Genomic DNA, 11,429 nt, shown 5'->3' on the forward strand with positions numbered 1-11,429 from the left:
CTATCTATTTACTTTTACCTCTTATCTGATATTGTTAGAAATTTAGAGCACTTTACTGCAATTCTACCCCTTCTTTCCTTTTGAACTACCATTGTCATGAATTTTTGTAAGTATTTTACAGATATTTGAAACCCTGCAAAGACATCATTGTTTTTCATAGTCATTGTTTTGTAAACCTATTGTTTTGCATAGCCAAACTTCGTTTGTTTTTACATTTAGTTCATGAATTTAGCTTTTCTCATGCTCTTCATTCTTTTTTTCATTTCCACCATTGCTTCTGGAACTGTTTTTTCTCTGCCTGAAGAATTTTCTTTAGTATTTCTTTTCATTTAGATGTGCTGTGCTGGCAACAAATCCTCAAAGCTTTTGCTTGATGGAAAAGTCTTTATTTCATCTGGATTTTTGAAATAACTTCACAAAGTATAGAATTTCGTGTTGGCAATTACTATCATAAGGCATTTTAAAGATACAACTTTATTGTCTTCTGTCTTCCAATATTTATGTTAAGAAGATAGCTCTCAGGCAGGGCACAGGTGGCTCACGCCTGTAATCCCAGCACTTTGGGAGGCTGAGGCGGGTGAATCACCTGAGGTCAGGAGTTCAAAACCAGCCCTGTCAACATGACGAAACCCTGTCTCTACTGAAAATACAAAAATTAGCTGAGTATAGTGGCATGTGCCTGTAGTCTCAGCTACTTGGGAGGCTGAGGTTGCAGTGAGCCAAGATCATGCCACTGCACTCCAGCCAGGGTGACAGAGTGAGACTCCATCTCAAAAAAAGAAATAATATATATAAAAAAGAAGATAGCCTTCAGTCCTTTGTTATTGCTTCTTAGTAATACCATTTTACAATTTATATTATCTACTTCATTAACTAGGAGAGTGTCAATGGAAATGTTTTCAGAGTTTATAGTCATTCAGTGTTAATATCTGGGCATATTTGAGAAGCAGCCTTAAAATCAGAGTGGGGACAGTGGGCTGCATAGGACTACTAGGCCTGAGTAACCCCTCATTTAGCAATCTATTCCCTTCATTACCGATGCGGAAACTGAGACTCAGAGCATCAAGTTTGCCTATGATCTTAACCATGAAGAAATTATATATAGTGGGCACACAGGTTTAACCAATGCACATGTTTATTAAATGCTGATTAGTCATCTAATACCAACTGATATGGTTTGGATCTGTGTCCTCTCAAACCTCTTGTTGAAATGTAATCCCAATGTTGGAGGTGGGGCCTGGTGGGAGGTGGTTGAGTCCTAGCAGATACTTCATGGCTTGGTGTCTATAGTGGGTGACCTTTCGTGGATTCTGGTTGTTTAAAAATATCTGGCACCTGGCCAGGCATGGTTGCTCATGATTGTAATTGCAGCACTTTGGGAGGCCAAGGTGGGTGGATCATGAGGTCAGGAGTTCAAGACCAGCCTGCCCAACATAGTGAAACGCCATCTCTACTAAAAATATACAAATTAGCTGGGCATGGTGGCACATGCCTGTAATCCGGGCTACTCTGGAGACTGAGGCAGGAGAATTGCTTGAACTGGGACCCAGGAGATGGAGGTTGCAGTGAGCCAAGATCATGCCATTGCACTCCAGCCTGGGCTGGAGACTGAGACTCCATCTCAAAAAAAAAAAAAAAAAAAAAATGTGCAGTGCCCACCTCTCCCTTGCTCCCACTCTGCCATGTGAGATACCTGCTCCCACTTCACCTTCCACCAGGAGTAAAATCTTCCCGAGGCTTCCCCAGAAGCTGAACAGATGTTGGGGCCATGCTTGTGCAGACTGCAGAACTCTGAGCCAATTAAACCTCTTTAAAAAAATAAATTACCCAGTCTATCTAAGGCAGCCCTCTACAGCAATACAAGAATGGCCTAACACACTAATTGATGGTATTTTATACAATAACAAAATGTTCCATATATAAGGAAATCAGGACTCACCTAGTTCAGGGGTCAGGTCACATTAAGGAGTAATGTGGGTCTGAGGGTACTGGGAGAACCAGAGAAATCAGGCTATTATGAAAGAGGGCAGCCCCGAACTGTTCTCATGTGAATGTTGGGTCTCAGAAAACAATACCCCAAAATATGTCCCTTTGACATACTGAACTGGAAAAGAAGCCTAGAGATCTTTCTGACCTACCCAGCCACCATCCTCTCTCTCAGCCCTCTGTCTCTCCCAAAGTACGGGATTAAGTTAGTCTATGAAGTTCTGTCATCTGCCTAAAATCTGGACCCTCCAAAAAAGAAAACGATGACTTCTGGTCCCTTCCGTGAGTTTTCATTAACTGAACTATATTGCAGAAAGGAAGACTGAAGTCTGTCAACACACATGGACAGATTTTTTTCACTATTTGCTCTGAAGGTCTAACAGACTTTGTCTCAGGCCATAGTACATACTTTAAGCCCATTGAATTCTCCTCATTTACTAACCCATTAACATCATCTATACTGCCCCATCTCCCCATCCTCTAAAAAGAAGGGTATATAACAATCTGGACCCCACTGGATTATTGGGTAATAATTTTCCTACAATTTCCCCCATGCTATGTACATTAAAGTAAATTTATATGCCCTTTCTCCTATTCATCTGCCTTTTGTGAACTGGTTTCCAGCAAATATTTGGAGGACAAAGGAGGAATTTTCCTTTGGCCACTGTATGAGACTTTAGACTCAGTGTTGCCAATCTGACTTCTGAAGAAGATAGAAATTTGGATGTTTGAATCTTTACATAACAACATTTTTATATATTGGCAACCAACCACCCCCTCAGCCATACACATACACAATGCACACCTCCTATCCCCCAAAACTTCCCTGCAGGTAAAATAAGATGTGTCTATAGTTGCCATTCACTCTGAGTTTTGCGCTATTGGTGCCTCTGATGTGGTCTGTCTTCTATTCTAGATTAGCAATGGATGCACAGAAAGAAGAAGTGACTTAACCAAGGTCATATCTGAAGATTCTCTTCAAAAACTTCCTGTGAAAAACTGACAGATCATTCATTTTAAAAAGGTATGATGAAAAAACTGGAATCTGATAATCCAACAAGCAATAATTCTGAGCACACCTCTTTGTTCATAGGTCTGTAACCTATATCATCCAAGCTGGTGAACAGAAAAGGTTAATAAGGTAGAACACTGCAATAAGTTGGTAGGTAAGTGTGTGAAAATTAAGTAGAAGTGTCCATTGGTTCAAGATATTCTCAGAGATGAGCTCCTATTTTAAAATTGTGGATCAGCACTTAAAATAATATGTCAGCAGTTTACCCATAGCCGCAGAGATAAAGTTGAGTGAGATAATAAGTATTATTTCCAATTCCATTGAAAGAAAATTCATGCATATTTGGCAGTAATATTTGAAGGTGAATGAATGAATAGATGGTTCATTCATTAATGCCATAAATGTTAGTTGATTCCTTACTGTGAAAAACTCGCAGTTCAGGCACTGAGGATAGAGCATGAACAAGAAAAGAAATCCCTTCCCTAATGTGACTTATGTCCTAGTGAGTTGAATGAGCCGCTTAGGTAATATGCAACTGGCTAAATAACAGATCAACTCCTCCACTTCTTTTACTCATGCCAACAAGAACATAAAAGTTGATGGTAGCCTTAGAAATGGGTGTCTCTCTTGCTCTGAAGCCAATTTTCTTTTTCCTTCCTTCTTTCTTTCTTTCTTTCCTTTCTTTCGTTTCTTTCTTTCCTCTTTTTCTTTCTGTCTCTTTCTTTCTCTTTCCTTCCTTCCTTCTCTCTTTTTCTTTCTCTATTTCTCTTTCTCTCCCTCCCTCCCTTCTCTCCTTCCCTCCTTCCCTCCTTCCCTCCTTCCTTCCTTCCATCCCTCCCTCCCCCTCCCTCCCCCCCCTCCCTCCTTCCTTCCTTCTTTCCTCAGAGGGAGTCTGGCTCTATGGCCCAGGCTGGAGTGTAGTGGCATGATCTTGGCTCACTGCAACCTCCGCCTCCCGGGTTCAGGTAATTCATCTGTCTCAGCCTCCTGAGTAGCTGGGACTACAGGCACACACCACCAAGCCCAGTTAATTTTTGTATTTTTAGTAGAGATGGGGTTTCACCATGTTGGCCAAGCTGGTCTCGAACTTCTGACCTCTCGATCTGCCAGCCTCAGCCTCCCAAAGTGCTGGGATTATAGGTGTGAGCCACTGCCCCTGGCTACCTAAGCCAATTTTCTATTGCCATGGCAATGATATGCTTGTAGGTTGGGATTATGGCATTGACTATTTATTCATTTACTTAATTAGCAAATAATAATCTTGCTTATTCTGTTTGGGGTTTATAGCATTCCTTGAATTGTCGAGTTAACATAGTTCAACAGTTTCAGAAGATCTCAGCTATTTTTTTCTGCAAATAGTGATTCTATACAATTCTCTAGCTCTCACTTAACCTTCTGAGACTCTAATTACACATATATTATGCCATTTGACTGACCTACCTGTGTTTTACTTTTAAAAATAGTTTTTAGTCCTTTCTTTATAGTTCTTCACTTTGGGTTTTTCATTTACCAGTCTTTTATATCACTGATCTCCTTTCTTTATATGTAACCTGTTTTCAAACCATCTGTTGAGTTACTAATTTTAAAGATACTCCTTTTTAGTTTTAGAATTTTTATTTGATTCTTTTCTATAGATTCTAGTCCTCTGGTGATATTTGCCACTTTTTCCTCTGTTTTCCTGAACACATTAATCATGATTATTTTAATGTCATTCTCTGTTACCTCCAATATATAGTCATTATTGACCTCTTTCTATTTCCTGTTTTTTGTCTTGAGTTTTGTTTATATGATCTTGTCTTTTGTCACGTCTAGTAATTGTTGATTGAATATGAGAAGTTAGGTAAGAAAAAATTGTAGAGGTTCAAATAATGGTTTATTCCTCCAAAGAGGTTTTACTTTTTCTCTTCCAGGCAGATAGAGTGGAACTGCTCACCTTAATCCAATCAGGGACTGAGATATGTCAAAGCTAGATTACAGTTTTGGTAAGTTCTTTCTACCTGATTTATTTTAAAGCATTTTCTATTTTTTGTTAATTGATGAGTACATATTGTATTTTTTACTTGTTATGAACAAAATAAACAACCAAATAAAACAAAAATTGTACAACATGATGTTTTGATATAGGTATACATTGTGGAAAGGCTAAATTTTCTCACATACCATTTTATTTTAGTGAATGCATTTAAAATCGACTGTCTTAGCAATTTTCTAGTATGCTTTGTGTTGTTATTAGCTATAGTCACTCACCATGTTTACAATAGCTCTCTTGAACTTATTCCCCCTGTTTAAGTGAAATTTTGTATCCCTTGACCAACATTTCTCCAATCCTTCCTCCTCCATAACCCCAGGTCTCTCAATTTCTACGCATTTGACTTTTTAAGGATTCCACAGATAAGTAAGATCACATAGCATTCATTGTTTTGTGCTTGACTTATCTTGCTTAGTGGAATATCCTCCAGGTTAATCCATGTTGTCATAAATGATAGGCTTTCCTTTTTTTTTTTTTTAAGGCTGAATAGTATTTGATTGTATATCTATACAACACTATGCCACATTTTCTTTAATCATTCATTGATGAACACTGAGATTTTTAAAATTTTTATTTATTTATTTATTTTTTCTCTACTAGCAAGCTTTTTTTTTTTTAACTTTTAAGTTCAGGAATATATGTGCAGGATATGCAGGTTTGTTACATATGTAAATGTGAACACTAAGGTTGATTTCCTATCTTGGCTACTGTGAATAATGTTGCAGTAAACATGGGAATGCAGACATCTTTTTGATATACTAATTTTATATCCTTTGGATATATACCCAGAAGTGGAATTGCTGGATCATATGATAGAGTAGTTCTACTTTCAATTTCCAAGAAACTTCCATCGAATTTTCCGTAATTGCTATACTAATTTATACTCCCACTAACAGTATATAGGGGTTCTGCTTTCTCTACATCCTCATAAATACTATCTCCTGTCTTTTTTATAATAGCCACTCTAACAGGTGTGAGATGACATCTTATTATGGTTTTAATTTGCATTCCCTGGTGACTGGTGATGTTGGGCATATTTTCATATATCTTTTGGCCATTTGTCTTCAAGTCCTTTGCCCATTGCTTTTAAAAAAAAATTAAGTTTGGGACAAGGTCTCACTCTGTCATCCAGGCTGGAATGCAGTGACACAATCTCAGCTCACTGCAACCTTCGCCTCCTGAGCTCAAGCGATCCTCTCACCTTTGCTTCCTGAGTCGCTGGGACCACAGGTGCATGCCATAATGCCTAACAATTTTTTTTTGTATTTTTAGTAGAGAGGGGGTCTTGCCATGTTGCCCCAGTTGGTCTTGAATTCCTGAGCTCAAGTGATCTGCCTGCCTTGACCTCCCAAGTGTTGGGATTACAGGCATGAGCCACTGCACCCAGCCCCTTTGCCCATTTTTTAATTGAGTTATTTGTTACCTTGCTAATGAGTTATTTGAGTTCCTTATATATTTTGGATATCAACCTTTTATCAGGTGTATGGTTTGCAAACATATTCTTTCATTTTGTAGGTTGCCTCTTCACATTTTTGTTTGTTTTCTTTGCTGTAATAAGCTTTTTAATTTGATGCAATCCCATTTGTTTATTTTTGCTTTTGTTGCCTATGCTTTTGGGGTCATATCCAAAAAAATTCTTGCCGAGACCAATGTCATAAAGCTTTCCCTCTATGTTTTCTAATAGTTTATATTTCAGGTCTTACATTTAAGTTTTTAATCCATTTTGAGTTGATTTTGTGTCTGATGTGAGATAAGAGTTTAATTTCATCCTTCTGAATGTGGCTACCTAGTTTTTCTAGCATCATTTATTGAAGAGACTTTACCTTTTCCATTTGTGTTCTTGGGGAATCTGTTGAAGATCCCCAGGTTATTACAGAAGATTCCGAAACTATTGCAGTTATTGACTGTAAATGTGTGAACTTATTTCTGGGTTTTCTATTCTGTTCCATTGGTTCATATGTCTGTTTTTATGCCAGTACTATACTGTATTGATTACTATAGCTTTGTAGTAGATTTTGAAATAGGGTAGTTGACGCTTGCAGCTTTGTTTTTGTTGTTCAAGATTGCTTTTGCTATTTGGGATATTTTGTGCCTACATATTACTTTTTAAATTGTAAAATTTGTGTAAAAATGTCATTGGGATTTTTATAGGGATTGCATTGAATCAGTAGATTGCATTGGGTAGCATGGACATTTTAACAATATTAATTATTCCAATCCATGAACATGGGATGTCTTTTTCTACCTCTGTTTTAAATCCACTCTTGGGGTATAGCTCTGCAGATCTTCCAACTTGTTTTATTCACTGAGACTCTTTTCACTGGCAAATCCTGAACTTTAATCCTTGCCTTCTCAGTACTTTAAGAGCATAAAAATCTATCCTCTGCTCCTTGAAAGATTTCTTCTTAGCTTTTAACTTCCTGCCCCATGATACTTCAGAACTCATGTCTTAAGGGTAATACCAGATGAGAGTGTTAGCCTTCTTTTTTCATTTCCCTCTTTTTCACTATGATTTTGGACTTTCTATTTATTTGTTACTTTGTTACAATTTTTATCTTCCCAGCATAAGAAGACTGCCAAAATCTTTGCTGGTTTCTCCTCTGCTTGAGAAATTTGCATTGCTAACTTCTCGCCCTGCTCTCAGAATTTGCAATGCACTAGGGGAATGCCACTATAGAATGTCAGTTCATTCTCTGCTGTTTCCCTCCTCCTCTCAATCCATTATTTCAGCAGTTCTTATGTGTCTTCAAACAGTTTTAAAATTTTTCTTAAAAAATAACCTTTCTAGTTGTTCTTAGCTCTGCTGTAAGCTACTCCATCATACTCAGAAGTAGAAGTCTCCATTTATATTAAAATGAAGGACACTTTTATTCTCATTGGAGGAGACGTAGCTTTCCAGCTGGATGAGGCATGCATTTGTGTGTGTGTGTGTGTGTGCATCTATGTGTCTGTGTAGGATCTGGAGTGCAGTACTTTCTATATAGAAACATTTACAGGTTTCTACTGATATTCTGTCTATCATTCTGTATTCTGCCTCACCTGAATCCCTAAGATTTCCTAATGTCTCTAATTCCTGAGATTTTTTGGGGGTTCCTGGGTTTTCTCTGCTGACTTAAGTCTGGACTTACTTCTCTCTGCTATATCAGTTGCCATTTATCCACTGATTTCCCAGTTACAATTTTTTTTAGCCCTTGTGGGCTTTATCATTTTAATCCATTTCTTCATTGTTATTTTAGTGGGTTTCAGGAGGGAGTAGAATAATATTTAACCACAAGTCCAACATTAATCCCTTTTCTGAAAACAATTGAAATTGTGTTGTCACACTACTTCTTACATAAGTGGTACTTGATCATCAGAAATGACATTGTCAAACTGTTAGTCAAAGAAACAGAATGGAATGAGACACTATTTTTCTTTAATTTGATCTCTCAGTTCTTATATTTTACCAGCTCTTAGAAACTGCAGTGCTAAAGTATTTGCTTTTTAATGAAGCTCAAGACATATTCCATCCTTTGCAGGGACATGGATGAAAGTGGAAGCCATCATCCTCAACAAAGTAACACAGGAACAGGAAACCAAACACTGCATGCTCTCACTCACAAGTGGGAGCTGAACAATGAGAACACATGGACACAGGGAGGGGGAAAAACACACACTGGGCCTGTCAGGGGTGGAGGGCAAGAGGAGGGAGAACGTTAGGACAGATACCTAATGCAGGTGGGGCTGAAAACCTAGGTGATGGGTTGATAGGTGCAGCAAATTACCATGGCACATGTATACCTACGCAACTGACCTGCACGTTCTGCATATGTATCCTGGAATAAAAATATAAATAAATGATAAAAATATAAAGACATTCTAACTTGGAAGGCTGCCACAGGAAATACAGAGAGAAGAGGCTTTCACCAAAGGACATAATAGTCTCTTTTGTAGAATTGTTTCTTAGTATATTTTACCCTATTTTGTAATTTTTACGACATTTTTTTCTCCAGGATCCTAGACTACTAGAGAATGATGACATATGGCTCTCTAGATATATGTTCCATGTGTCTTAGGAGTATACAAAGGCCTATCAAGAGGTTTGGAGGATGCTATTCAAATTATTAATGGCTACAGTAAGAATTTGGCTGTGGATTTAAACAATTTTTTTTAATTTTTTTGTGAATTTCCTCGTATTGGCATATCAAAATCTTTAATACTATTTCTCTTTCATTATTATTCTCCCCAGTACAAAGTGGAAATACACTACTTTATCACTTGGTAGAGTATATTATCTGATATGGTTTGGCGGTGTCCCACCCAAATCTCATCTTGAATTGTAGTTCTCATAGTCCCCATGTGTCGTGGGAACAGTTGAGTGGGAGGTAATCAAATCATGGGGGCAGTTACTCCCCCCATGCTGTTCTTATAATAGTGAGTGAGTTCTCATGAAATCTGATGGTTTTATAAGGGGCCCTTCCCCATTTGCTTGGCACTTCTTCCTGCTGACATGTGAAGAAGGATGTGTTTGCTTCTCCTTCCACCATGATTGTAAGTTCCCAGAGGCCTCCTCAGCCCTGCATAACTGTGAGTCAATTAAATTTCTTTCCTTTATAAATTACCCAATTTCAGGTTTGTCCTTATAGCAGCATGAGAATGGACTAATGCATTATCTTACTGTTAAAATGGAAGGGTCAAAATTTGGAAACAAGTACCTCATGTCAATAGACTCTACTTACCCTACAAGCCTCCGTTTACTTTTTTATTCACACATAACTATTGAGGTCTTACTTTCTGCAAAGCCTTGTCTTAGGTGCTGAGGATATAACAGTGAATTAAATAAAGTTCTTATTTTTGAAGAGCCTTGCATTCTACTGAAGGATATGGCAATAAATAAATAAAAACATATTATGTTATTAATATGATGTCACACATACTATAAAGAAAAAGCAGAATAAAAGAATAGGGGGCCAGGTGGTACTTTTAAAAATAGCATGGTCAAAATCAACCTCCTTAGGAGTAACCGTGAGATCTGAACAAAATACACAAGGACCCAACTCATATGCAGTAAAGAAAATGCAAGCCAAAAAGAAGTCAGTAATCCATCCAGATGACTACTCTACACTGTTTTCATTTTCCTCATTGGATATATAGTGAGTTATTTTTTTCTTTGTTCAGATCTCAAAGTTACTTGTATTTGGAATTATATTAGAAAAAAATTTTTAACTTGTTTTATTTGGTAACCTAGATCTCAGTTCATCTAGGATGATGTTCTTTAAAATATATACAGCAGGCCAGATATACTGAATTTACAGATATTATTTAAGTTTGGCATTATTGTATTTACATTGACATTTATTGTACATAAATTCAGTGATGTTTATGATGGAATTTTTGTAGTAAGCAAAATTTAGGTTCCCTTTACCATTTTGTGTATATGAAGAAGTGTGTTAGACTTGGTAGGAGGTATCCTTGAAGTCACTTTTAGAAAAACATTGGCTCTACTGAGTAGAGGATGGGTTAGTTTCCTGAATTTCTGTAAACCTCCAGTGAAAGACCAATAACTTAAAATTACAGAGACTGCTGCATGGTCTTCTCCAGCAGGCTCATGGAAATGCCTACCCTTCTGACCCAGCCACTAGAGGGATTGTTGTACCACGGAGAAGCAGGTTTCCCCCAATGCTTTGGGAGTGATTCTGCTCAGGGCATTGTCTGGAAAGTATTCATCTTGTTTTCTGAAGAAGTGATGGAGGCAGGTAAGAGACCTCACTTTCGCAGCACGTCTCCTGTTGACTGTGGGCTCTGAGGACGTCTCTGGAGTATGTGTGTTCAGCTTTCTCATTCTCTTTGAAGTCTAGCTATTTGCACTCCAAAGAAGTTAGGATTCTGAAGACTGTCTAGGCTGAATGTGGTTTTTAAACCAAGTTGTTTTCTTTACTATTCAAAAGCTTTGTCTTTGAGAGCATATTTGCCAATAAACTGCATAGGAGTACTTGTAATGATAACCTAAAATATTACCAACTCTGTACTTAAATTGCCCTGCTTTTAAAATGTGTTTGTCTTGGCTGTATTATGTTGTTGAAATAATTTAATATGGCAAGTTGACACTTTGAAGTAAAACATATTTTAAGCAATTTTTTTAAAGACATGCAAATGTTTTGGTATCTCTAGAATTAATTATAAGCCTTACCCAATTGATAATAAATGGATGGAAATAAAATTTAAACATGTTCAATCAATTAACTTAGCTATTCAAACATGAAAACACTGAAACATTTCCTTTGAAAATAGTTTAATGACTTATCCATATTTGTACTGCTTTGTAACTTTATAGTTAGAATTTAATAAATAATGTATGTATTCCATAATTTATAGTATGCACATGCCTCAATTTCTTAACTAAAGGGAAAAATTACATAATAT

At 37.2% G+C, this 11,429-nt stretch overlaps 1 long non-coding RNA gene across 3 annotated transcripts in view; it reads left to right on the forward strand.

The window, feature by feature from the left end:
- The window catches only part of LOC105720507 (uncharacterized), a 108,922-nt gene extending 100,257 nt beyond the window's left edge, over positions 1-8,665 (forward strand). Inside the window, exons 3-6 of one of the 3 annotated variants that reach the window (XR_001108170.2) lie at positions 2,903-3,010; positions 3,080-3,152; positions 4,909-4,980; positions 8,546-8,665. This is a non-coding gene — a long non-coding RNA (uncharacterized LOC105720507). The remainder of the gene's footprint in view (positions 1-2,902; positions 3,011-3,079; positions 3,153-4,908; positions 4,981-8,545) is intronic. The other 2 variants (XR_001108171.2, XR_010344492.1) reach the window with 2 other exon arrangements.
- Positions 8,666-11,429: the final 2,764 nt, after the last annotated feature.

This window comes from Aotus nancymaae, unplaced genomic scaffold (assembly GCF_030222135.1).
Source record: "Aotus nancymaae isolate 86718 unplaced genomic scaffold, 86718_ANA_hifiasm-v0.15.2.pri h1tg000029l, whole genome shotgun sequence".
NCBI classification, from domain to species: Eukaryota; Metazoa; Chordata; class Mammalia; order Primates; family Aotidae; genus Aotus; species Aotus nancymaae.